This window comes from Meriones unguiculatus, chromosome 1 (assembly GCF_030254825.1).
Source record: "Meriones unguiculatus strain TT.TT164.6M chromosome 1, Bangor_MerUng_6.1, whole genome shotgun sequence".
In the NCBI taxonomy this organism is placed as follows: domain Eukaryota; kingdom Metazoa; phylum Chordata; class Mammalia; order Rodentia; family Muridae; genus Meriones; species Meriones unguiculatus.
The window spans coordinates 101,728,032-101,755,569 of NC_083349.1; the positions used below are offsets into that span (position 1 = coordinate 101,728,032).

Consider the following 27,538-nt stretch of genomic DNA (forward strand, 5'->3'; position numbering starts at 1 on the left):
ACTTAGATCATCCAAAAGAAATCTGTGTTCTTTTTTTGTTTTGTTATGTTTTGCTATATTTGTCTTTTTTGTTTTTATTTTTAGTTGTTTGTTTGATTTTCATTTTCCTTTTTTTTAATGAATGAGGGGAAAAGAGCAAGAATATAAAATTGAATGAGTAGGAAGTTTGGGAGTAACTGTGAGGAAATTGAGGGAGATGAAACATGATCAAGATATATTGAATAAAAAGAGTTTATAATAAAAAACTAAATTAAAAACTTCAGTAAAACCAAATACATATCTATGAGCCAGAATAGTCATTAATGATACCGTTTTTAACTTTATCTTATAAAATAAAATATTTCATAATTAACAGAGATCAAGAGAAAAATATTTAATATTTAGGATATAATTAGAAATTATATTAGTTTAGAAAAATGGCAGTAGCAGGTTCTTTTGTAGGGTCTATGATTTCTCCAGCCATAGGTAACTGAGTAGATTTATGGTATAAAACATGAATTAGGCTCATTGGGTAGACAGTTTGTAACATGGAGACAATTACAGAGGTCTATGGCATGTCAAAGTGCAGGAAAATACATGAATATGGAATGCTCAACCCAAATTGATACATCTGCAATGTAACTTTTATACTTAAGGTAAATCACTGAAGAGAGAGTAAATTATATGAGCCAGAGGTTGCCTTTGGGTTCTGCAAGGAAACCAAGGGAAGTGGCAGTGGCCTTTATTGCTTGGGAGTCTCTTATCTTCCCCTGACCAATAAGAAGGGATGTTTCCCTTATCTGTAACTGAGGTTTTTATTAGTTAGTTCATGTCTCCTTAAAGGAGAATTATCATTGAGTGTGGCAAAACTCCATTAAACACACACACACACCGGACACATACAAACACCATCAGTATGTGTTCCTATGGCTCGTATAAATTTTTTTTAATTTTATTTATTTATTTTTAAATTTATTAATTTTTTTATTAATTACAGTTTGTTCACTTTGTATCCCAGCTGGCCCCTTCTTTCGTGCCCTTCCAATCCAACTCTCCTTCCTTTATAGACTTCAATTGTGTTAGTATAGACTCAGTTTATTTTATAATTTATTTATAACATTCTTTTCCATCCCACATTGCTCTGGGTTGGGGCATGTTGCTCTGGTTTGGGGATTGGAAGTGTTCTTGTAGCTGGCTCCCCTGTCTATTTGGTAAACGTTTTTATTGTGCATGTCATTTTAGATTTGAAATGTACGTGTACCTAATATAACCCCTCAGTTTTTAAATCCCCAATGAGAAGACACATTTCAATTTATATGTTTTCCATGACAATGAAGAACAAAGAATGTAGACTAGGCATTTGAGTGATGTGTTATGTTCTTTTTTGATTAAGACCTCACAGTATGTACTTTATAGTCAAAAAATTCTCCCCACTTGACCCTGTAAGTCTCAGCCTCTTATACTAAAATTATGGTTTTGTAGCAATAAGCCTTAATTGTGTTGCCATATATAGGAAAGGAAGTCAAGAGCTGCTTGTTAAAATCTTCCCATAATCATCTGTATAATGCGTCATTTGGAAAAGCACTTTGAACTATGCATAATTTAAGTAGAAACTTTTCATTCTAACACACTGTCCATTTTTGTATTTCACACTTTATTTTTTTCAGTTTATTTGCTTTACAGCCAAAGGGTGCCCCTTCCTTCTCCTCCTTACAGTTTTCCCCCTTCTCTCTGCCCTTTTCTTCAGAAATGGAGAGCCCTCTCTCCCCATCCATCCTACCCACCACATAAAGTCACATCAGGACTGAGTACATCCTCATCCCCTGAGTCCAGGCAAGGCAGCACTGCCAGAGGGAAGTGATTCAAAAGCAAGCGATAGAGTCCATGTTAGAAAACAGGCCCCCTCTCACTTGCTGGGCACCCCATCTGAGGATCCAAGCCTCCATCAGCCACAAGTGTGCAGGGGGCCAGGCTCAGACCATGCATGCTCCTTAGCTGATATTTCAGTCTCTGCAAGGCCCTATGAAACTGTGTTAGCTGTCTCTGCTGGACTTACTGAGAGGTTCCTGCCCTCTTCAGGTTCTTCGATCTTTCCCCCAACACTTCCACAGGAGCCCCGGATCTCTGCCCCACGCTTGGCTGCAAGTCCCAGCATCTGTCTCTATGCACTGCTGGCTGGAGCTTCCCAGATGACAGCTAAGTTCGGCTCGTTTCTGCAAGCGTAGCAGAGCATCATTAATAGTGTCAGGGGCTGGCTCTCCACCGTGGGGTGGGTCTCAGGTTTGGACAATTATTGGTTGGACGTTTCCTCAATCTTTGTTCCCTCTTTAACCCTACACTTCTTGTAGGCAGGAGCCTTCCATGTTACAGGCCTCCAGCTTAACAAAGAGACGTCCCCCCTCGGTTTCTCTTCTTGTTCCCAACTTTCTCACCTCTCACTGCTGTTCTCCGAACATCTGTTCCTCACCCTTGTAACCCCCTCTATTCCAACTCCTTCCCAGAAGGCTCCTGGGAGGATGTGAGTGTGACTCTAGCTGAGACTCCTAACAGGGCAGGACATGAAGACTGAGGTGACCACCTCCTAGCCAGGCAGGACTAGTGGAAAGGAGGGAACGACAACCCACTGGCAAAACCTGTGATCCAAAAATTACCCTCCCTTTATTGTGAAGACGTTTTTGCAGTCCCTTACAATAACATCACAATTAATTTTCTCTACAGTGAATTTAAAATTTATTTAAATTTATTTAGTGTTACGTGGTGAAATAGGCCAATGTGTCTTGTCATTCACTTAACATATGTTTAATGAACTTTATATATTAATGCAATGCCTAAATATTAATTCTCAACTTCACTGAGGGTTACGTAGAAGAAACCTCTGAGTCTGTGTGCCTGGGTGTTTCCAGTGAGTTTTTACTAGAAAGGGAAGATATAATTAGAGTGTGGACACCACAACCAATGGGTTGGGGGTCCCAGGTTTAATAAAAGGCTCAAAGATGAAAGTAAATGGGGCTTTCATATTCATATCTCTCTGGGTTGATGGTGACCAACTGCCATGGCTTCTTGCTTGGATGGACCATGAGCCAACATATAACGTTTTTTTTTGAAGTGATGTTTCTCAGGTATTTTTTCAGAGCAATGGAAAAAAATGGCTAACACATCCACAGTGTTCTTATCTGTGTATGCTTTTATTTCTCTAATACTCATTTTTTACATACAGGTTATGTTTGCTGGCTTTTCCCTTTCTGCTTCTAAGTTCTTTCATTTAGGAAAAGAAGAAATTGCATCAGTGGTGACTGGGTTTCCCATGGGATCCCTACAACAATATTATTTCTAATTTATTAAGAAAGCAGAAGAGAACATCACTGAATATTTCTCATAGAGATAACATATAAATGAATTAAATTTGAAGGTTCGAATATATGGATTTTAATGGTAATTGATAATTTGGCATAAAATCTCACTGAGTGAGTTATTTATCCTAATAACTTTTCTTTCACTTCAATTTTAATTACAGAATTTATATTATTTTTCCTTTTTTTTTTTTTTTTTTGGTTCCGTCTCACAACACTCAAATTATCTTTGCTTCTTTGGGTTGTATGGTCCATATACTCATACAAAGCAAATGACTTAAAGATTACTGAAATTTTGCATAATCATCAATGTTTCTCATGAATCTTATAGTGAGTGGTAGGATCTGCGAATTAGTGAATGGATAGGAGAGAGGAAATATTGATCTCTATAAAGAAAATATCATTTGAGTGCTTTAAAGTTTATTTTCATAGCTCTATACACACAGGCATATTTTGAATTATAATGGTGTTTCTTTTGGTCTTTTCTTTACATGTATATTGTTAAGAAGAGCTTGTCAAAAGATATTTCTCTCTATATCTGAGCCTTCATGTAACTTCAAACGTGATTAGCAGAATGAATGACATAAGCCTCTGCTAATGAATAATTGCTAAATTAGTGTATCATTTTATAGTACTATCATGCATAATATTGAAATTGATGTGGTTCTAGCCAGAAGATGGCTCCTAATTCTAGGTTTTTTTATCCTTCAATCTTACTCATTGAGAAGGAATCTAATAAAACTTAGAGCTCCTGATATTGCTGTTCTTGCTAGCAAGTTTTTGCCCTTGATCCACTGTCTCTTTTTGATGATAAAATTATGGAGACCACATGGTTGCTTGGTTTTCATGTGTGTTCTCAGGACTCAAACTTTGGACTTCACACTTGCAGATAAAACACTTTAAACATTCTTCTTAGCCATCTTCTCAGACACTCATGAGACATTTTTCAAGATATCATAGGTGTGGTCACAATTATCTGACTCTAAGATGCTGAAATCTATCAGCTGATATAATTAATTTAACAAAATATAATTGCTTGGTGAATATTGTCACCTTTACTGTCAAGGAAGCATGATGTTTGGAGCCAAAATATTGAGATATAGAATAGTTTTCTATTCTAATTTCTGAAGTAACTGTTTGGACACTAGACTGTGCATTTCAAACTTACCCTTGAGAAATTTTTTTTTCTGTAATACAAAGATGTCTTATCTAAGCCACATAAAATTTACAATGTTTTAAATATAAATTGTGTTCAAGGACATGGTTGCAGGATCTACATTTTATTAGGTAGCAAGAATAATATCATCATATTCTTTAAAACAATCTATATTCATATAACCACTAATAATTGAATAAAATTTTTATCCGATAAAAATAGAATAAGTGATTTATAGACACACAAACATAAAAAAAAACAACTCACTGGGTGATTGTCAGTACTATTTAAAATATATATTTAATGTTAAATAACTTATGAATCTTTGGTTTTTGTTTCTTTCTTCACTCCCAAGAGTCACTGATATGTTAAAAGTTTCATGTATTATTCATACATTAATACAGATATTTCATACATTACTGACAGTCCTTGGTGTCTGTGGAAGCCTGGATCAGTATCCCAGTCTCTTACCTTTGTGATAAATTTTGCCAGTGCCTGGGCCAGCTCATTAGTGAGGTCCCAATGCCTACTCAGGCATCTTCCTGATGAATGGATTCAGTAGCTTCCTGCTGACAAAACTCAGTCTGCAGCACTGCACTAAACTCTCCTGTGACCCCACACAACTAGAACCATAATTTTTGTAGTAAGGAATAAATATCAGTTCTGGGGAAAGGGTATCTCTCACAGATTTGCTCTTCTTTGCTATGATACTATCTCAGCTCTGTGGGTGACTTGATCCCCTGTGTATCTCCTGCTTTTTCATCCATAGACTCCTCTATCTTCCTCAGCTGTTCTTCTGTTTCTGGTTAATAATACTTTCAATTAAACATTCATTGTTTAAATTATTCTATTTTTTTTCTCATTTTCTTTTGATCACTATGGTCCTTAAGCATATTTATACTTCATAAACTCTCACAGTTTCATTATCCCAACCAGAAAATATAGAAAGTGATTAGGGCTTTGTGAATATATAAAATGCTTCTGCACTTTAAGAGCAGAGAATTCTATCAATGTAGCTAAGAAGCAAAGTTTTCAAATTCAATTTACACACAGTGATCTTAATATCTGCACTGTCTTGTCAGGGCATTAAGCACATTCATTTCAATAAGACAGGAGATAATGTGAATTCATTGATAACATCCTTCCTTGACTACTGAGCCTGAGAGTGTTTTGGTAATTTGTTCAATGTTTTACATGCATCTTGGAGGAAACTTGATATTAAATTGAGCTTTTTGGATATTAATTTTATTGTTATTACAATATCATACTTGTGTGCTTTTCTCGCAGGCTTTGCACTGTTTACAAGTTATGAGACAAGGTAGTAAAACAGACAAAGACCAACTTTCCCATTGGTTTTTGTAAATTTTTAATTTAATACTGATTTGTATTCCTTAATGCTGTATCTTCTTTTCCTTTGACCTACTTTCATTCCTAGAAAAGTAAGCAACATAAAATTCTGTTTTTTCCATTCTTCCACCATTTGGATTGAACAACATTTTAACATAATAAATTAAAATATTGATTTTGCTTCCTTCTTTTAGGTATTATAGTTATTTCAGATTCTTTATTGCAAGTCCTCAATGTTGTCTTCAACAATGATCATTACTGTGAACATTTGCCATGAGAATTCATTACACTGAAGCTTGTGAAATCAATGAACTTTCAGGTTAGCTTTATTGTTTTTTTTTTTTTTTCTATTTCATGGTTTAAGTGAGGGTAACTGTGTTTTTGGAGTTGCACAAGGAATAATTTAATTGATTGTAGTGTTATGAGACAGGAAATGGCATGCAGTTCAAGGTGAGCTGAAGGAAGAACATCTACTCTTGGAAACACTTTGAAAGGGTAGACCTGGTGACATTTTGTGTGAAGGCAGGAATGTGATCAGCAGCTTTGGGATGTAGAGTTTCTGGCAACTTATCAGAAAAAAACAAAACAAAAAAAACCCAAACGCCTAGAACAGCAGTTCTCAACCTGTCTGTCACAACCCCATTTTTTAAAAATTGAAAATAGTTTTTTTTTCATACAATATATTTTGATTATGGTTTTTCCTCCCCAGCTTCTCCTTCTTCCAGTTTCTACCCACATTTCCTTCTATATGATTCACATTCTTTCTGTGTCTCCAACAAATGAAACAAAACAAAAAACAACAGAAAACAGCAACAACAACAACAACAAAAACAGGCTTCTAACAAATATTAACAGAATAAAATAAATAAGAACAAATTGGAATAGGACAAAACAGAAAAAAGAAAAAAAAACATGCATAAGAAAACGAGCTGTCAGAAAGCGGTTGTCTCTGGAAGAGGTCACAGAGCTGGTAGTGTGTCCTAAACTTCATGCTGCCTTGGACCAGATATAGCCTTTGATTTCCAGCTTGAGTAGGTTGGCAAAGTTACTGAAGATCTTCTTACACTGAGTTTCTCATCCATGAGCTAGACATAAAAATACTCCATACACCTTCAGAACATGTTTTTAAAGACTACTCGAAGTGGTGAAACATAGTAACTCAACGGAATAGTGAGTTCGATAAACACTGTAAGGCTATTGGAGTCTTCATCAGTAACATTAAAAACACATCAGAAATCAGTGGTTTCAGACTTTCTGGTAAGTAAATTCTGTTTCTGCTTTAAGGAACAACAGTGGTGTCTGAACATAGTCATTTTATTATTATTGATCTGACTACAGAATAAAATAATAATATGACCACTAAATGAAAATCATTAGGAATATTATGTGAGGAATAGAGAGCTTAGCTTCTGCATTGATGGGTATTAAGCATCAGAAGATGGAGTGCAGATAGAATGTGGGAGAGAGAGAAAGGATGGGACAAGTGGAGCAAACATTTGGCTTCTGTTTATATGAGAACATGATCAGCAAATGCCAGGTCAGATCTACATCTACCCTTTTTATTTATGTATAAATGTCAGGCATCCCCCCCCCTCCGGCTTCTTGGAATATATTCAGACTACCTTACCCACATGGAAGATATTTTTATTTAAATTGTTCTAAGTCCTATCAATGGATGCTAATGTTTTTATATGAGATGTTTCTCAATTTCTCATATAAAATAAGCATCTCTCTCTCTTTCTCTCAGAGTGTGTGTTCCTTGCCCACAGCTCACAAGAGTTGTACACAGTGAATGTAGAATTACGGTAACTTATTCTTTTAAAAATACCACACAACCACAGAGTTTTTTAAGTGCATGTTACCGTGTTATTTACATGCAGCTCCCTTCTTTCATATCTATTAGCTTGGAAGAGCTTGGGCAATAATAGTCAAGTTCCACATCAAAAAAGAAAAACAAAACAAAACAAGTTTTACCCTTAAACCTCCATAAAGCAGGATAAAATGTCACGGTGCATAGACACTGATAATAATATAAATCATCCTCTCTCACTCCAGTTGATAATAGAAAGCAATAATAAGTCAAACCAAACAACAGCACCCAGATTTGTTTTTCTAAAACATATTCACTTTCTCTCAGTCCTGTGGCACCAGCAAGATGGGCAAGTATCTTGGTCTCTGTACTGCCAGGAAGCGCAGCAGTCACTGACAGGACCAGAAGTGGCATAATAAACAATAAAAGAAATTCCACTTGAGCACAGCCCTGAAGGCCAATCCTTTTGCAGGTGCCTCTCAAGCAAAGGAAATTGTGCTGAAAAAAATAGGGGTGCTAAGTCCTCATTCAGAAAGGCAAACGGGATAGATATCAGAAGCTGGAGAAAACAGGGAACAGGACAGCAGCCTACCACAGAGGAACTCTGAAAGACTCCACCCAACAGGGTATCAAAGCAGGTACAGAGACTCATAGCCAAACTTTGGCCAGAGTGCAGGAAATCTTATGAAAGAAGGGGGAGATAGAAAGACCTGGAGGGGTCAGGAGCTCCACAAGGAGACCAACAAAAATTTTGGGCACAGGGGTCTTTTATGAGACTAATACTCCAACCAAGGCCATGCATAGAGATAACCTAGAACCCCTGCACAGATGTAGCCAATTGCAGCTTAGTCTCCAAATGGGCTCCTTAGGAAGGGGAACAGAGGCTGTCTCTGACATGTCTCTGACATGAACTCAGTGGCTGGCTCTTTGATCACTTCCTCCTGATGGGGGAACAGCCTTTGAGGGCCACAGAAGAAGACAATGCTGATAAGACCTGATAGGCTAGGGTCAGATGGAGAGTAGAAGGACCTCCCCTATCAGTGGACTAGGGAAGGGGAATGGGAGGAGAAAAGGGAGGGAGGGTGGAATTGGGAGGGGACTACAGCTGGGATACCAACTGAATAAATTGTAATAATAATAATAAAAAAAGAAACACACACAACCAAAACACAACAGAAAATAGGGGTTGAAGCCAAACAGCCAAATTCCTCTATCCAGAAGTGTGTCAGGGAGCAGCTGATCTTGAACAACAAAAAGATCACAGTGTTCGCACCCAGTGAGGGCTGCTGGGACTCTATTGAGAAAAACAATGAAGTTCTGGCTGCTGGATTTGGTTGGCAAGGTCATGGTGTAGATGATATTCCCGGAGTCTGCTTTAAGGTTGTTAAAGTAGCCAATGTGTCCTTCTTGGTCCTGTACAAAGGCAAGAGGGAAAGACCAAGATCATAAATGTTGACAATGTAAACACAATAATAAATTTTCATATTCTGAAAATAACATATTCATTCTAAAACAGTATATTTTATTAAAATATTTTTTCTAGAAAGAATATAACAAATGATTATTAAATTGATTTAAAGCTAGCTAGAGAAAAATACATGAAATTTTTCTAGGGATAAGTGCTGATTCTAAACAATTTCGCTAGTATACTTTCTTTAAGCAAATGTCCACTTCAAGGTCAGCCTCTTGATGGTCCAAATAGTATCAATCCAGCAAGATCTCCTGTTTAACCCTTTTCAGCTGAGTTACAGACTGATTCATTTATTTATTTTTTCTCATTAATATTTCTGTCTGCAAATTTGGCGCCTATGTCCTGACTGACATCTAAAAACACTGGATTTAGTTGCTCTGTCTTCTTAAGTTAAGAGTGGCCCAGTGAAATTCGTACTGAGAATAAACACACTTTTCAACAGTTAATTCCTATATAATTATGGCATTTGGCTTTTGAATCTTATAATTGGTGTTTGGGCAATTTTGACATTACTGTAATCTTATTGGTGAAGTCCAGTAATATATATATAACAAAGATGGAACTATCAAGATCTTCAGACATGCCTTCAGTTGTAGCAGTTATTACATAAATCTTCTCATCTAGTTCTGCTGCAATCTGCAAGTTAGAAAATATTTTATAAATCCCTCTTCTGAAATTAAAAGTCTCAAAACAAAACCTGTTAATTATGAACAACAAGGCTAAAGTGCTAATTATAGAAGCCTTAAAAATTCTATTTGCAGACCTGTATGCTTCCTTTTTTAGTTTTGATTTGCTTCTCCCTATCGGTAAAGCTAAGGACTTCTTGCTGTATCTTCATTTCTTTAAGAAAATTTCTGGATATGGGCAAGACTGAAAGTGATCCTTGCTTTAAAAGGAAGCTTCGGCTCTATCTCACAGTGCTGTGTTTGGAAGTTGAGGAAGTCAACATTACACAAACTTTACTCCAAATTTGCATTTCATTGTAGTCTTTGTGATACAAATGATTTACAAAAGAAAAACAAAGCAGAGGGTCCTAAAATATGCAGGTTGGATACTATGAGCAATTACATATAAATAAAACTTTCAGGATAAAACATGAAAGCAAGCATACAGGACACTTGGTATTGTTAACATTGGGTGTACCTCTGCTGCTGAGCAATGTAGGGAAACAGTGGTAGATTTTATTGCACTAATTTTATGGAATAGGTATTGCATTGACATGAACAGATAGATAAGAGGAGACCATGTTGGAAGGCATCCACTGAATTTCTACATTCATGCTTCTAGTGATTTCTTTTCCTGGCCAGGAAAATCAAAAGGTTTTAGATAGTGAATTTGTGCTTGTTAGATTGGGGGTGCATAGCTTTTGAGGGCTATGCATCAGGAAAAAGAATCCAAATAAGAAAACCAAATGAGAGAAACTCAACAGACAAATTCAGGTTTTCAGTGAAATTAAAATTGTTTTTAGGGTGTGTGTGTGTGGAAGCTTTTGTTTTCACTTTGAAGTATTTTAATAGCTGATCCATACATATTCAGGGTACAGTCTACATATAAACTGGTACAAAATGGAGAAAAAAAATGAAACAATCCAGTTATCTATAAAGCCTAACATAGATAGATGATATTAGATGGACAGACAGACAGATAGATAATAGATGATAGATACATAGACGAAAGACATGATAGACTGTCAGACAGATACACACACACACACACACACACACACACACACACACACAATCTAAAGTTGCTAGCACATTGAAGCTAAACCGAAAAAGAGAAAAATTCCTTTCCAGGACAATTGAAATCGAGGAAATCATCAACCTGCCCAAGGTTAAAAATCACTATGGGCCTAAAGCTAGACAGAAACTCATGCTGGTTGTGAATTCATTTTCTGATATACATCGTGAGTCTTAAACAATTCAAATCCATGTACAGACTGGAACTCTTTTTAGTTTACCTTAGATGGCTTTAATTTCTTACTTGATCATCCAACATCTACTATTATTTCAGTGTCTCTTCATCATTTTTCATTTTCTTTCCATAACCTTCATTGTAACTAAGTTACTAAGTTATTACATCTTTGTAAAATAAGCTACTGTTTTAAGTGAGAGATAAAGACACTGATTGTTAAACTACTTAATGCTGTGCCTAAGGGATCACAGGAATTCCCCTGCAAACCAGAGATGAGTATTTACTGTTGTTGTCATCCTTACCTGCCGAGCTCATCTTCTTGTTATCTGCATGAAGTAAGTTAGATAGTAGCACAGTATAGCTTATAAGATGGAGAAATTTGTTTCTTGTTTATTATTTGAAGTATTTTGTCTCTTTTATTCTCTATAGATCATTAATTATCACAGATATCATGGGATATTCAGAAGCAGAATAGAATCTGCAGAAAACAGAAAAGTAGACAGTGCACATATTCTGGGCATTGTGAAGGAATAACAAAGCCTCTACAATGACTATGTGCTTTTTTTGTTTTTATTGTTGTGAGGTCTACATTTCATTTCCTCCTCTAAAAAAAACAAAAACAAACGATCAGCAAATGTAGCAAATTTTGCAATTAAGAATTCATTTAGGTGTACCTGCACCTAAAGGAAGCTGGAGGCAGGGAAGAGGGGAAGTGCTTTTCCTTTTAATTTCTTTTCTGTCCTACAAATTCGAAACGGTGTTAATTTGTATGTATTTTGAATTCTCTAGCTTCCCTCCTGGCATTAGTTTTTACTTTCATTTCATTGTGGCTGGTAAGGTCGCAGTTTTTCAGGGTGTTTTGTTATCTAGCAGGTAATCTATTCTGGAGACTGCACCTGTATCACCTCTGGGATGAGAAGGCTCTTTTTCTAGTTCACCGAGACATGCTCAGTACTGTGTCGGACCTTTCTCTTTCACCATTATGAAATCCCTCTGCGTCCTGCTTCTATAGCATCTAATGAGTGTGAGTCTGTTGTATCAATTTGATTTTTTGTCTTGATGCTCTTGCCACCGTCTCCAGTGAGACAGTGAAACCTATCAGGATATTGTAAGCTTCTCACTCCAACCTGTCAGTGTTTGCTTCATTTATTTTGTCATGCTGAAGTTGGATGCATATGTATTTGTAGTAGCTACGTATTCCTGGGGGAATTATTCCTCTTGTCATTAAATTATTATTTTTTTGTTGACCCATTTTGACAGAGTCAATGTTGAATGAAAGAGCAAACATGGAAACTACTTAAGATTACCATTTACATACATATACATTTCTTCTCTCTTGGGGGTGGAATTTCTATGTGTGCCCTTAAATATAATATAAATCTTTCATAGACAACAACAACAAGAATTAATTTAATCGCTCATTTATTTAATCAACTATCTGTTATCAAAAATAGTTCTTGGGGAGAGCCAAGATGGCGGCGCCGGGAGAGCACCACGTTTGAGAAGCAGGACAGCACTCGCCCTGCAGAGACCAGGAGACTGAACTCTGGGCCCTGAAACTACATCAATCGTGTTTCCCAGGTGAGGGAAGGCTCCCACGGTGTGGGAATTGGTCGGGTCCACTCATGGCTACCCAGCCAGAACCCGGAAGAAATCCCGGGTAACTCGGGCTTTGTGTCTCTGGGCTGGAGCCACAAGCGTCCATGTCCCAATCACTTTCCCAGGCTGATCCATGAGCACAAGGGTGCCTGAGGCTGGGAGTCCCAGTCACGCGGGGACCCCACTGGGAAACAAAGTTGCCAGACTGATCACCGGTCACCCAGTCTATCCCCGGAAGGTCGCTAGGACGGCGGGTACCCACCATCAACACAGCCGAGCTCCTGCTGCTCAGAGAGTTGTGTGTTCAGCTCAGCGATACAGACAAGCTGTGCACCCCAGTACAACAGGGACTGGAAACCCCTGTCCAGAGAGGACCCCACAGAGAAGGAAGAAACCATGCTGCTGGGGTCACCTAGGGAAAGTCTAGCAGCCTGCAGATCGCAGACAGATGAGTACGCCCAGCCATCACAGATCTGGGCCCAAACAGGGAGCACAGAGTGATCAGAAACTCAGCTTCCTCAGACTAGCAGGCAGGCGCACACTCCACCAGCCCAGAGGCCTGCATTGTACCAAATACACCTTACAGGCAGAACTGTGCGCCCCAAGACCCCAGAGCAATACTCACCCGCCACAAATTACCTCTTGGGTTCTGGGGCACAGAGCCCCAACCTCAGACCTACAAAAGACTGGGAACCCTGAGATCAACCCCCCAGATACTGCTCCAAGGGGCAACCAGTTATCCCTAACAAAACCGACCAAACCACGGGACACACAGGTTACAGCAGTTGATCACTAAATTTACAGCAAGAAACCCAGAAGGAGGGTTACTGTCTCCAGGACTTCTCCCAGTGAGAGGAGAGCCCTCTCGACTAATCAGGACCACAGTTACTACCCAGGTCTCTAGGCCTGAGGTGAGCTGTAGCAACTCCTGAAAAACACCGGACATCCAGTGAATATACCCAAAAAGCTGGAAAGGCTTCCTTCAGGAAAAACCATCTTCCTGCCAAAGGGATTCTCTCCACTACAAGAGTCCAGGAACAACCAGAAACTAAATTCAAACAACTAAGATAGCCCAATGGGTAGAGGACAGCGTAAAAGTCCAACCAACAAAAGCCAGAGCAATATGGCATCTTCAGAACCCAGTTACCAGGGGCAAATAGCCCTAGACACCCCAGCATAAATGAGATTCAAGGAGATGACCTAACATCTATGCTCATGAAGAAGATAACAGAGGAAACAAATAAAATACGAAAAGAATTAGAGGAAGATAAAAACAAACAGATCATGGCTATCCGTAAAGAAATGGAGGAAATTAAAGACAAGGAGATTATGGCCATCCGTGAAGAAATACGGGAAGCTGCAGCCAAACAGTCTGTGGCCTTTAGAGAGGAAATGCTTAAATCACTGAATGAAATAAAAGAAACAGTGGATTGTTCAAACAAACAGCTGAAGGAATTGACGGAAAAACATGAAAATACAGTCAGACAGGGGAAGGAAACCAACAAAATAGCTCAAGACATGAATATAGAATTGGAAAAATTAAAAAAAAATGGAAGAAATCGTGGAGAGAAAGAACTTAGGGAAGAAAGCAGGAACTACAGAGGTTAGCATAACCAATAGGATACAAGAAATGGAAGAAAGAATCTCAGGTGTGGAAGATACAATGGAAGAAATAGATGTATCTGTCAAAGAAAATGTTAAATCTAAAAAATTCCTGACACAGACCGTCCAAGAAATTCAAGACAACATAAAAAGACAAAACCTAAGAATAATAGGAATAGAGGAAAAAGAAGATTCCCTGCACCAAGGCCCAGAAAATATTTTCAACAAAATCATTGAAGAAAATTTCCCCAACTTAAAGGAGAGACCAATAAGAATACAAGAGGCCTATAGAACACCCAATAAATTAGACCAGAAAAGAAAATCCTCCCACCACATAATAATCAACACCGTAAGTATACAGAACAAAGAAAAAAAGACACAGACTAACAGAATGGATGCGTTAACAAAACCCAGCAATCTGTTGTATACAAGAAACACACATAAGTCATAAAGATAGACATTACATGAGGGTAAAGGGATGGAAGACGGCTTTTCAAGCATATGGACACAAGAAGCAAGCAGGAGTAGCCATTCTAATATCTGATAAAATAGTCTTTCAACCAAAATTAATCAAAAGAGATGGGGAAGGACACTTCATACTCATCAAGGGAAAATTCCACCAAGAAGACATCACAATCCTGAACATCTATGCCCCAAATACAAGGGCACCCACATTTGTGAAAGAAACATTGATAAAACTTAAACCACACATAGATCCCCACACATGAATAGTGGGAGACTTCAATACCCCACTCTCAACAAAGGACAGGTCAACTAAACAGAAATTAAACAAAGAAACAATATATCTAACAGAGGTCATGAATCAAATGGACCTAACAGACATTAACAGAACCTTACACCCAAACACAAAAGAATTTACCTTCTTTTCAGCACCTCATGGAACCTTCTCCAAAATAGACCACATAGTTGCTCACAAAGCAAGCCTCAACAGATACAAGAAGATTGAAATAATCCCTTGTATCCTGTCTGATCACCATGGAATAAAGCTGGACCTCAGTAACAACAGAAATAGCAAAAAGCCTACACATACATGGAAACTGAACAACTTGCTATTAAAAGACAGCTGGGTCAGGGAAGAAATAAAGAAAGAAATTGAAATCTTCCTAGAACTCAATGAAAATGAAGACACAACATACCAAACTTGTGGGACACAATGAAAGCAGTGCTAAGAGGAAAGGTCATAGCACTAAGTGCCTTCAAGAAGAAATTTGAGACAGCGCATTCAAGCAACTTAATGGCTCACTTAAAAACCCTAGAAAAAGAAGAAGCAGACACACCAGGAAGGAGCAGATGGCTGGAAATAATCAAACTCAGGGCTGAAATCAATCAATTAGAAACAAATAAAACAATTCAAAGAATCACGGAAACCAAGAGCTGGTTCTTTGAGAAAATCAACAAGATAGACAAACTCTTAGCCAAGCTAACTAAAGGCAGCGAGACACCATACAAATCAACAAATTCAGAAATGAAAAGGGGGACATAACTACAGACACTGAGGAAATCCAAGCAATCATTAGGACTTACTTCAAAAGTGTATACGCAACAAAATTTGAAAATTTAAATGAAATGGACAATTTTCTTGATCGATTCCACTTAGCAAAGCTAAATCAGGACCAGGTAAATCAATTAAATAGTCCTATATCTCCCAAGGAAATAAAAGCAATCATCGAACATCTCCCATCCAAAAAAAGCCCGGGACCTGATGGTTTCAGCGCAGAATCCTACCAAACATTTAAAAAGAGCCAACTCCAGTTCTCTTCAAACTATTCCACAAAATCGAAACAGAAGCAACATTACCAAACTCATTCTATGAAGCCACAGTCACCTTGGTACCTAAACCTCACAAAGACCCAACAAAAAAAGAGAACATCAGGCCAATTTCCCTTATGAACATTGATGCAAAAATACTCAACAAAATACTCGCAAACCAAATACAAGAACACATCAAAGATATCATCCACCATGACCAAGTAGGCTTCATTCCAGGGATGCAGGGGTGGTTCAATATACGGAAATCCATCAATGTGATCCACCATATTAACAAACTGAAAGAAAAAAAAACACATGAAAATCTCCCTAGATGCTGAAAAAGCATTTGACAAAATCCAACATCCATTCATGTTTAAAGTATTGGAGAGTTCAGGGATACAAGGCATGTATCTAAACATTGTAAAGGTGATATACAGTAAGCCTATAGCCAACATCAAACTGAATGGAGAGAAACTTAAAGCAATCCCACTGAAATCAGAGACAACACAAGGCTGGCCACTGTCTCCATATCTCTTCAACATAGTTCTGGAAGTCCTTGCTAGAGCAATAAGACAGTTGAAGGAGATCAAGGGGATACAAATTGGAAAGGAAGAAGTCAAACTATCACTATTTGCAGATGATATGGTAGTATATGTGAGTGACTCCAAAAACTCTACCAGGGAACTCCTACAGCTGATAAACACCTTCAGCAAAGTGGCCGGATACCAAATTAACTCAAAAAAATCAGTAGCCCTCCTATATACAAAAGACAAAAGGGGTGAGAAAGAAATTAAGGAAACAACACCCTTCACAATAGCCACAAATGACATAAGGTACCTCGGAGTAACCCTAACCAAGGAAGTCAAAGACTTGTATGAAAAAAATTTCAAGTCTCTGAAGAAAGAATTAGAAGAAGATATCAGAAGATGGAAAGATCTCCCATGTTCATGGCTTGGCAGGATTAACATAGTAAAAATGGCCATTTTACCAAAAGCAATCTACAGATTCAATGCAATTCCCATCAAATTACCAACACAATTCTTTACAGACCTGGAAAGAAAATTTCTCAACTTCAAATGGAATAACAATGCTCAGTGTCTGCCACCTGGCTGGGGAGCAGCCTTACCAGGCCACAGTAGAGGACAATACAGCCACTTTTGATGTGAACTGACAGACTAAGATCAGAAAGGAGAGGAGAACCTCCCCTATTAGTGGACTTGGGGAGTGGCATGCAAGCAGAGGGAGGAGGGAGGGTGGGATTGGGATGGGAGGAGGGAGGGGCTTATGGGGGGATGCAGAATGAATAAAGTGTAATTGATGAAAAATTTAAGAAAAAAGGGAAAAAAGTAATTTAAGAACCTTAAATGACTTTCAAAATTGGAGGAAAACATGGAGTTAGTCAATTGGCATGGAGCACGTCTCGCCCCTGGGGGCAATGGTCTCCTGAACCTACTCAGACCTCGGACACCACCACTGCTAGTTCTAGAACTGACGCAGGATGTTCCAACGAGGGGTTAAGGCATCTCATAATATTTCCTATAAGCCCACACCTGTTTGTCTATATCCCCCATTTTTATTCATTATTAGCCAGATAGAGCCAAGTAATTGTGGAAATGATACTTGCTTTTTTGCCCAATGCCGGAATGCTAGTGAATTTAGGTATGCCCTGGTTACTCGCATGCCTCACTGGGTGCCTATGCCCATTGATGCCCCTCACGCTATGACTCTCTTCAGACAGAAAAGGGATCTTGGAACTACAGCCACCATTGTTACTACCATCTCATTGACGGCTGTTGGAGCTACCACCAGGGCATTAGCCATGAGTCATACTGGGCAGACTGCTCAAACCCTGAATAATCATTTAGCCAATGTAGCTCATGCCTTAGTTGTACATAAAGGAATTAATGCTCAACTAAAAGGAAGCTTGATGGTGTTCAATCAGAGGATTGACCGCTTGCAGGAGCAAATTGATACCCTATGGCAAATCGCTCAACCTGGCTGTCAATGAAAGTATGCTGGACTTTGTGTCACTAGCATACAACATGAGAATTTTTCCTGTGCTGCAAATCTGTCTAAACAATTGTCGAGCTATATTTTAGGTAATTGGACTGGAAAATTCGATACTACGATGGAGCAGCTGAGAGTGGCCATTGTCACAGTAAATTCTACCGGAGTGGACGCAGGACTAGCCACAGGATTATCAACATGGATTGCTGCAGCCATGAATCATCTGAAGGAATGGGCGGGCATGGGAGTGTTAGCAGGCCTTCTGGTGTTGGTCTCCTTGGTTTGCCTGTGGTATATATGCAAGATTAGAGTCTCACAACAGTGTGATGCAGCCATGATCATTCAGGCCTTTACAGCCATTGAAGCAAGACATTCTCCCCAAGCATGGTTGGATACCATAAAAAGCTAAAATGATACGCTCAGGATGCGAGGCTAAGCATTGCACTCAGGGTCAGCCGCTTTGGACCCAGAGAAGAGCATGTCTGATTGCATGCGGGTTGATGCCCCAGGTCCCGCCTCTGAGAAAAAGGTATCGGACGGTCTGATGCTCTTTGGGTGGATGACACCTAAATGAACATCTGTACAAAGTCCCAATTTATTTCTAATATCAGAGATCAGACCTCTACTCTTGCCTGATGCGTCTAAAACAAAAAGGGGGAACTGTAGAGAGCTGCGGAATGCTATGCCTTAAAGATGGAGCTGGTTTCCGCCTTCCACCTTCCCGATGGTGAGTGCTCTCTGTCACGAACAACTCCACATTTGGCTAAGGCCGAGGATCTGGCTTGCTTCCATGTATGTGGACCTATCTGCATTGCCCCCGTGGCACGCCTGGGTTGGCTACCCAGAGGCTATTTAAGCTGTGGGCTGGCTTTCCCCGGGGTCCGAGGATTGTTCAATGTCCCTGAATAAACTGCATTGACAAAAAAAAAATAAATAAAATAAAAATTCAAAAAAAAAAAATGGAATAACAAGAAACCCAGAATTGCTAAAACAATCCTCTACAATAAAAGATCTTCTGGAGGTATCTCCATCCCTGATCTTAAGTTGTACTATAGAGCAACAGTTTTAAAAATTGCATGGTACTGGCATAATAACAGAATAGTGGATCAATGGAACTGACCAGAGGACACAGAAATAAACCCACACACTTATGGACACCTGATCTTTGACAAAGACGCCAAAACCATACAATGGAAAAAAGATAGCATCTTCAACAAATGGTGCTGGTCCAACTGGATGTCTACATGTAGAAAAATGAAAATAGATCCATACTTATCACCCTGCACAAAACTGAAGTCCAAGTGGATCAAAGACCTCAACATAAAACCTGACACATTAAATCGGCTAGAAAAAAAAAGTGGGGAATACCCTAGAACTCATTGGTACAGGAGAAAACTTCCTGAACAGAACACCAACAGCACAGGCTCTAAGAGCAACAATCAATAAATGGGACCTCATGAAACTGAAAAGCTTCTGCAAAGCAAAGGAGACCATCGCCAAAACAAAGCGACTGCCTACAGATTGGGAAAGAATCTTCACCAACCCTTTATCTGAAAGAGGACTCATATCCAGTATATACAAAGAACTAAAGAAGCTGAAAAGCAGCAAACCAAGTAATCCACTTAAAAAATGGGGAACAGAGCTAAACAGAGAATTCTCTGTAGAGGAATACAGAATGGCAGAGAAGCACTTAAAGAAATGCTCAACCTCACTAGCCATTAGGGAAATACAAATCAAAACAACCCTGAGATTTCACCTTACACCCATGAGAATGGCCAAGATCGAAAACTCAAGTGACAACACATGCTGGAGAAGTTGTGGAGAAAGGGGAACCCTCCTCCACTGCTGGTGGGAATGTAAACTTGTACAATCACTCTGGAAATCTATCTGGCGCTTTCTCAGACAACTAGGAATAGTGCTTCCCCATTATCCAGCCATACCACTCCTAGGCATATATCCAAAAGAGGCTCAAGTACACAAAAAGGACATTTGCTCAACCATGTTTGTAGCAGCTTTATTTGTAATAGCCAGAAGCTGGAAACAACCCAGATGCCCCTCAACTGAAGAATGGATGCAGAAATTGTGGTACATCTACACAATGGAATATTACTCAGCAATGAAAAATAAGGAAATCATGAAATTTGCAGGTAAATGGTGGGATCTGGAAAGGATCATCCTGAGTGAGTTGTCCCAGAAGCAAAAAGACATACATGGTATATACTCACTCATATAGACATACAATATAGGACAAACCCACTATAACCTGTGCATCTAAAGAAACTAAGCAAGAGAGAGGACCCTAACTAAAATGTCCAATCCCCATCCGGAAAGGCAAAGAGGATGGACATCAGAAGAAGAAGAAAACAGGAAACAACCTAGGAACCTACCACAGAGGGCCTCTGAAATCCTCTGCCCTACAGACTATCAAAGCAGATGCTGAGCCTGATGGGCAAGTGTTGGGTAGAGTGAATGGAATTTTATGTAAGAACTGGGAAATAGTAAGAGCTGGAGAGTACAGGGTCTCCACAAGGAGAGCAACAGAACAAGAAAATTTGAACACAGGGAACTTCCCAGAGACTCATACTCCAACCAAGGACTATTCATGGAGATAACCTAGAATGCCTGCACAGATGTAGCCCAGGGCAGTTCAGAGTCCAATTGGGTTACATAGTAATGGGAAGAGGGACTGCCTCTGACATAATCTGATTGGCCTGCTCTTTGATCGCCTCCCCCTGGGGGGAGCAGCCTTACCAGGCCATAGTAGAGGACAATGCAGCCACTTCTGATGTGAACTGATGGACCAAGATCAGAAAGGAGAGGAGAACCTCCCCTATCAGTGGACTTGGGGAGTGGCATGCATGCAGAGGGAGGAGGGAGGGTGGGATTGGGAGGGGAGGAGGGAAGGGCTTATAGGGGGATGCAGAATGAATAAAGTGTAATTGAGGAAAAATTAAAAAAAGAGGGGGAAATAATTTAAGAACCTTAAATGTCTTTCAAAAGTGGAGCAAAACATGGAGTTAGTCAATTTACATGGAGCATGTCTCGCCCCTGGGGGCAATGGTCTCCTGAACCTACTCAGACCTTGGACACCACCACTGCTAGTTCTAGAACTGAGGCAAGATGTTCCAACGAGGGGGTTAAGGCTTCTCATAATATTTCCTATAAGCCCACACCTGTTTGTTTATATCCCCCATTTTTATTCATTGTTAGCTAGATAGAGCCAAGTAATTGTGGTGATGATACTTGCTTTTTTGCCCAATGCTGGAATGCTAGTAAATTTAGGTATGCCCTGGTTACTCGCATGCCTCGCTGGGTGCCTGTGCCCGTTGATGCCCCTCATGCTATGAGTCTCTTCAAACAGAAAAGGGATCTTGGAACTACAGCCACCATTGTTACTGCCATTTCATTGGCGGCTGTTGGAGCTACCACCGTGGCATTAGCCATGAGTCATGCCGTGCAGACTGCTCAGACCCTGAATAATCTTTTAGCCAATGTAGCTCATGCCTTAGATGTACAAAAAGGAATTAATGCTCAACTAAAAGGAGGCTTGATGGTGTTCAATCAGAGGATTGACCTCGTGCAGGAGCAAATTGATACCCTATGGCAAATGGCTCAACCGGGCTGTCAATGAAAGTATGCTGGACTTTGTGTCACTAGCATACAACATGAGAATTTTTCCTGTGCTGCAAGTCTGTCTAAACAATTGTCTAGCTATATTTTAGATAATTGGACTGAAGAATTCGATACTACAATGGAGCAGCTGAGAGTGGCCATTATCACAGTAAATTCTACCAGAGTGGACGCAGGACTAGCCACAGGATTATCACCATGGATTGCTGCAGCCATGAATCATCTGAAGGAATGGGCGGTCATGGGAGCATTAGCAGGCCTTCTGGTGTTGGTCTCCTTGGTTTGCCTGTGGTGTATATGCAAGATTAGAGTCTCACAACAGCGTAATTCAGCCATGATCATTCAGGCCTTTACAGCCATTGAAGCAGGACAGTCTCCCCAAGCATGGTTGGCTACCAATAAAAGCTAAAATGTTATGCTCAGGATGCGAGGCTAAGCACTGCACTCAGGGTCAGCCGCTTTCGACCCAGAGAAGAGCAAGTCTGATTGCATGCGGGTTGATGCCCCAGGTCCTGCCTCTGAGAAAAAGGTATCAGATGGGTCTGATGCTCTTTGGGTGGATGACACCTAAATGAACATCGGTACAAAGTCCCAATTTAATATCAGAGATCAGACCTCTACTCTTGCCTGATGCGTCTAAAACAAAAAGGGGGAACTGTAGAGAGCCGCGAAATGCCGCGCCTGAAAGATGGAGCTGGTTTCCGCCTTCCACCTTCCTGATGGTGAGTGCTCTCTGTCACAAAGAACTCCACATTTGGCTAAGGCTGAGGATCTGGCTTGCTTCCGTGTATGTGGACCTATCTGCATTGCCCACGTGGCACGCTGGGGTTGGCTACCCAGAGGCTATTTAAGCTGTGGGCTGGCTTTCCCCAGAGTCTGATGATTGTTCAAGGTTCCTGAATAAACTGCATTGAAAAAAAAAATAGGTCTTACCGTGGAAACATTCACTCTCACTAGCGGAAGCCATAGCATTAAAACACAAATTTATTTCAATGATAAGGCATGGTACAAAAGGAACAAATGGAAATCTGACTTTAAGAAATAAAAAGCACTGATTCTAGTCTTTCTGTTCCCATCCCTGCCACCCCTAGTCCACCCACAAATCTAGTCCATTTCCTTTCCAGCCAGAACCATGCATTTCCCCCCTAGAGCCTTCCTTGATACTTAGCCTGTCTGGGTCTGTGGATTGTAGTGTTTTCAGTTACAAGTGAGTACATGTTATGCATGTCTTTCTGGGTCTGGGTTGCCTTGCTCAGAATTAATTTGCAGTGGGTCTAAGGGAAAAGGGAGGTGGAGAGACTGGCAGTAGAGGAAGATGGAGGCTGCAGTAGAGAAGTGGTGTGTTTTGTGTGAGAGAAGAATAAAGAAAAAGGAAAATATTTTTAAAGTCTAAAAATTAAGAAATAAAAAGCATAAAGTCATATAAAGAAGAATTATTTTGAATGCTGTGACTGCTCATACCCATTCCCTTAGATCTTGGGAGGAAGAGAATAGTATATTAGAAATGTAAGGTTTTCCCTGGCTACATAGCAAGTTTGAAGCCAACATGCTTGGATAAATGAGACTCCTTCAAATACCAAGAAAATTTAACAAACAAAAGATGAATTACTTCCATGAACAAAATTCACATAGTTTAATAACAAGCAACTATTGTGATAATCAAGTTCATCTTATAGATGAAGAAGGGAAACTGTCAGATGAACTAATGGAATCTAGAGAACAAATAAGTGAACGAAACAGAAAGGAGGTCTAGAAATGTTGGGGATTTCGCTAAGTGGTGGAACAGTTACATAGCTCTAAAGTTGGTTCTTAGTGCTGAGAATAAAAAAGATCTAGGAAGTTACATTGCTTGCTTGCAAGCAATAAAAATGGAGTCGTACAAAGATATATGCCCTTAGATTCCAAAACTATTTTATAATATCGAGGTGAGACAGTATAAAGTAGTGGTTCTCAACTTGTGTATCATGACACTTGAAGGGCTAATGTATTATGTATTATTACAACAACATATTATTGTATATCAGAAACTTACATTACAAGTCATAACAGTAGCAAAATTACAGTTGAGAAGTAGAAAGAAGACAATGTTATGTTTGGAGTCACCACAACGAGTCACCATTGCTATAAAGCTTCTGTTCAAGAACTGCATGTTGAGTAAATGGGGAAAAATTAAAATTGTTATTGTGTTTGCAATGAATAAGAATGCTGGTGGTATTTTCTTTTTTAAAATCTAAATGATAGCATTAGTTTTGCTTTTCAGATGAAAATAAAAGAAACTTTTTGCATTCTATGCCATAATCTGGAAAATGGTTGATTTTTTGTCCTGAATATTAACATGAATATGTTTAAAGAAGTGTGTCCTTCTCTTTGAATAATTTTTACTGAAGCCCAAGCACTCAAAAGCACCATGACATTTTAATTTTAGATTTGGCTCAGAGGTTAAGAGCACTGTCTATTTTTCCAAAATCCTGTGTTCAATTCCCAGCAGCCACATGGAGGTTCACAACCATCTATACTGCAGTCTGATGCTCTCTTCTGGCATGTAGGTGTTCATGCAGTCATATACATAAACTATACATAAAATGTACTCATTTACATAAAATAATAAATAAATAAGTCTTTGAAAATTTTTGATTTGAAAATGAAGACTAGGTGAGTTGGTAATTAGTCAATACAAATAGTGGATACACTAATGTTCATCTCACTATTGTGTATGTCTGACTATGTAGTTTTTCTGAAACAAAAAGATTGGATACTAAATGTACTTGTTTTAGGAATATAGTGGCTATAAAGCCCACTGACAAGCCCTAGCAAGTTGTTAAAAAAAAGCAATTGAATAGAGATGTTAATGTGAAAAACTTTTCTAAAGCTAGTACAAAAGTTTAGCAATTTTAGTACAAACATATCTTCTTATGCTTATTGAGAAATGTTTTTTATATATTAGAAAATTTGAGTGTTCCAGGATATCCATAAAGACAAGCAATAGAAAGTATTTACATTCACACAGGTAGTACTCTATTATATCCATCAATGCATTGAAACTCTAAGACACTGAAACACAATAGAAAGGCTGATAAAATAGAACAGCAAAAAAAAAAAAAAAATCAGAAAATCAAGTTGCCTTATCAGGGTTGGGAAAATGGTCTGAGGGTAGAGTGCTTTCTACTTGAGCATAAGGACATGAGCTCAAATCTCCAGGACACACGTAATAAGCCTGGCACGAAGGAACAGTACTATAATCACCGTCTTGAAGATGCAGAGGCAAGAGGATCTCAGGGTGCTTACTGACCCTCCAGCCGGGAACAACGGGCAATCTTCATTTCAGAAAAGTAAGTGGTGAGTCCTCTCTATGGCTAATATGGATATGCTGTTTCAAATTGTTGTAGAGGAAAGAATTACTTAGAAAATGATTTTAGAAAAATGAGGTTATAGCTGGAATAAAAACGAAGTGAGATGCCTCAAGTATTTTATCTAAAATAAATGTCAAGTTAACTAAAGGTGAGTGCCATTAAGAAAACAATGACTGGACCAGAAATGCATTAATAGATTTTATGGTCTCATGATGACGAGATACTTGTAAAATGAATCAGGACAAAAAAGTAAAAGTTACATCCAATAGCTTTAGCAACAGCAACATTTAAAGATTTTTATGAAGCAAATATATTTAAGAACTGATTTAATAAAATATAACAGTGTAACTTTTAAAATGTGTTTTGTTCAAGCATAAGAGAAAAGTCACCAATTTTATATAGGGCTTTCAGGTACTAAAGCAACAGAATGGAATAAAAATGTGTTAAAAATAAAACTAATTGTTTACTCCCAGAATGCTATTTAGACACTGATATGCACTCCTGATAACCAACAGGTGGGACCTGAATGAAGAAACATTTCGTCCAGAATTGACCAGAAACTTCACATGCGCCCTACCCTGCATGTACACCCAAAACCCTACAAAGGGAATCAGACTATAATGGATGTCCCAGGCTTTGAATAGAGATGATGAGTACAGAGAACTGAGATCCATGAGAAAATGCCGATCACAGGACCCAGTTCTCAAGCTATCATGTGCCAGCTGTAAGGAGGACTAACTGGAAAGCAGGCATAGCCGAAACCCTCAAGGGGATGGAAGACCAAGGAAGGACCTTAAAAGCAACTTAGCACAGGGAATATACTGATCAAAATGTGAAAAAAAAAATCCAACATATGACTTCTCACTATCAGTCAGAAATGAGAGAGAAGGAAAATATTTTTAGTAAAATTAGCTGGACATAGAAAAAAATTCATATATTTACCTCTAATGTAGATGTTATTATAACTGAAGAGGAAAGTGAAAAAGTGACTACTGCAGACTCAGAAGTATCTCTGCGTGTAAGTTTGTTTGTATGTGTGTGTGTGTATGTGTGTATGTGTGTGTGTGTGTATGAATGGAACTATTGTAGTGATGAATTTCATTATTGCCTGCAGTTAATATGTGTTAATAAAAGAGAGATAAAAAGATATTTTAAAGCACTGAAAAAACATTCATCAAATAATATATTTATAGATAAAATTCAGGATGATAGAAATAAAGATGCATCCCTAAAAGTGTAGACATGATACAACTTTCTACTGAGAGATGAAGTAATGATTTAGTCAAGCTAATGTGCTAAATGTCATATAAAATAAACATATCAAAACCTGAAGAATGGGACATTTAAATGCTTAGGATGTAATATTATTCTAGTAATAGTACTACATACTACATCAAAATAATTCTGAAATGCAATCTTAAAAACAGAAAACCTGGACTTTAATAAACAAATATGTTATTGTCAACAGACATTTTAAATAATAATAATAATATAGCTAATATCAATATAAGAAATAACACATATTAATTGATTAAATTCTGGGAACTGATCTTAGGGCTTTATATTACTATAACAAAAATACCGTAATGAAATAGCCGATGCTAGGTATTATATAAAATAAAAGAGGCTCACTTGACTCATGACTCTGGAGGTAAAATGTCATGGTGCTGATATTAGCCTGCCTCTGGAGAGCTCTTCACATCAGGAGGCATCAAAATAGTGACTATGTGTCTGGAGATCAACATCATATGAATAGTCAGAAAGTGAGGGAAAGGAAAGGACCAAACTGGCTTTACTTTTAGAACATCTCTCTGAGGAGAATGCCAGAGTCCCATGAAGGCCCTGCATAATTTCTGTAATTGTCAAGGTCTCCAATAACATATACCACAAGCCCTATACCACCAAACCGAGGACGAAGCCTCCAACACGCTAACCTTCTGTGGAGGGGGGTTACCTTATATTGTACCCATGCTAGGGTGCATAGAGTATTTTATCTTCTCAGGAATCCATTGCTCTCAGTATCCCTGATAACTAATGAAGACATCAAGACACTGCAAAATAACTTAGCTCAGAACTATGGAACTAGTTAGTGAGGGTCAATTCAGGATATCGAATGGCTTTGCTTATTTTCTTAATCGTGACCTACAAACTATTGGAACATCATAATAATGGGAAAGAATGCAAATAAATGAACTTAGGTAAGCCTGAAGATCTCAGTATCCTAGATTAATTGAACTAAAGTGGAAACAATAATAACTCTCATTAAGCTGTAAGATTAAGCAGACTCCCTCTATGTCTCAATGTATTAACAGAGCTCTCTCTCTCTCTCTCTCTCTTTCTCATCTTCCTCTCTTTGCTTTTGAGACAGGATCCAACTAGCCCAAGCTAGTCTTTAAGTCATGATAATCTTACCATAGCTTCTCACACACTGGGATCATAGAAGTCATGCAATTGGCTTAAGGGCCTTTCTTCACTAAAGAAACAACTTTAATGTAAAGGTAAAGGCTCTCCGTGTTCACTACCCATTACTATAGCCACTGTCCAGTACTACAG

The 27,538-nt window shown here is 38.7% G+C and overlaps 1 pseudogene; it reads left to right on the forward strand.

Annotated features, from left to right (window-relative positions):
- Positions 1-7,987: 7,987 nt before the first annotated feature.
- LOC110539903 (small ribosomal subunit protein uS12-like) lies at positions 7,988-9,091 on the forward strand (annotated as a pseudogene).
- Positions 9,092-27,538: the final 18,447 nt, after the last annotated feature.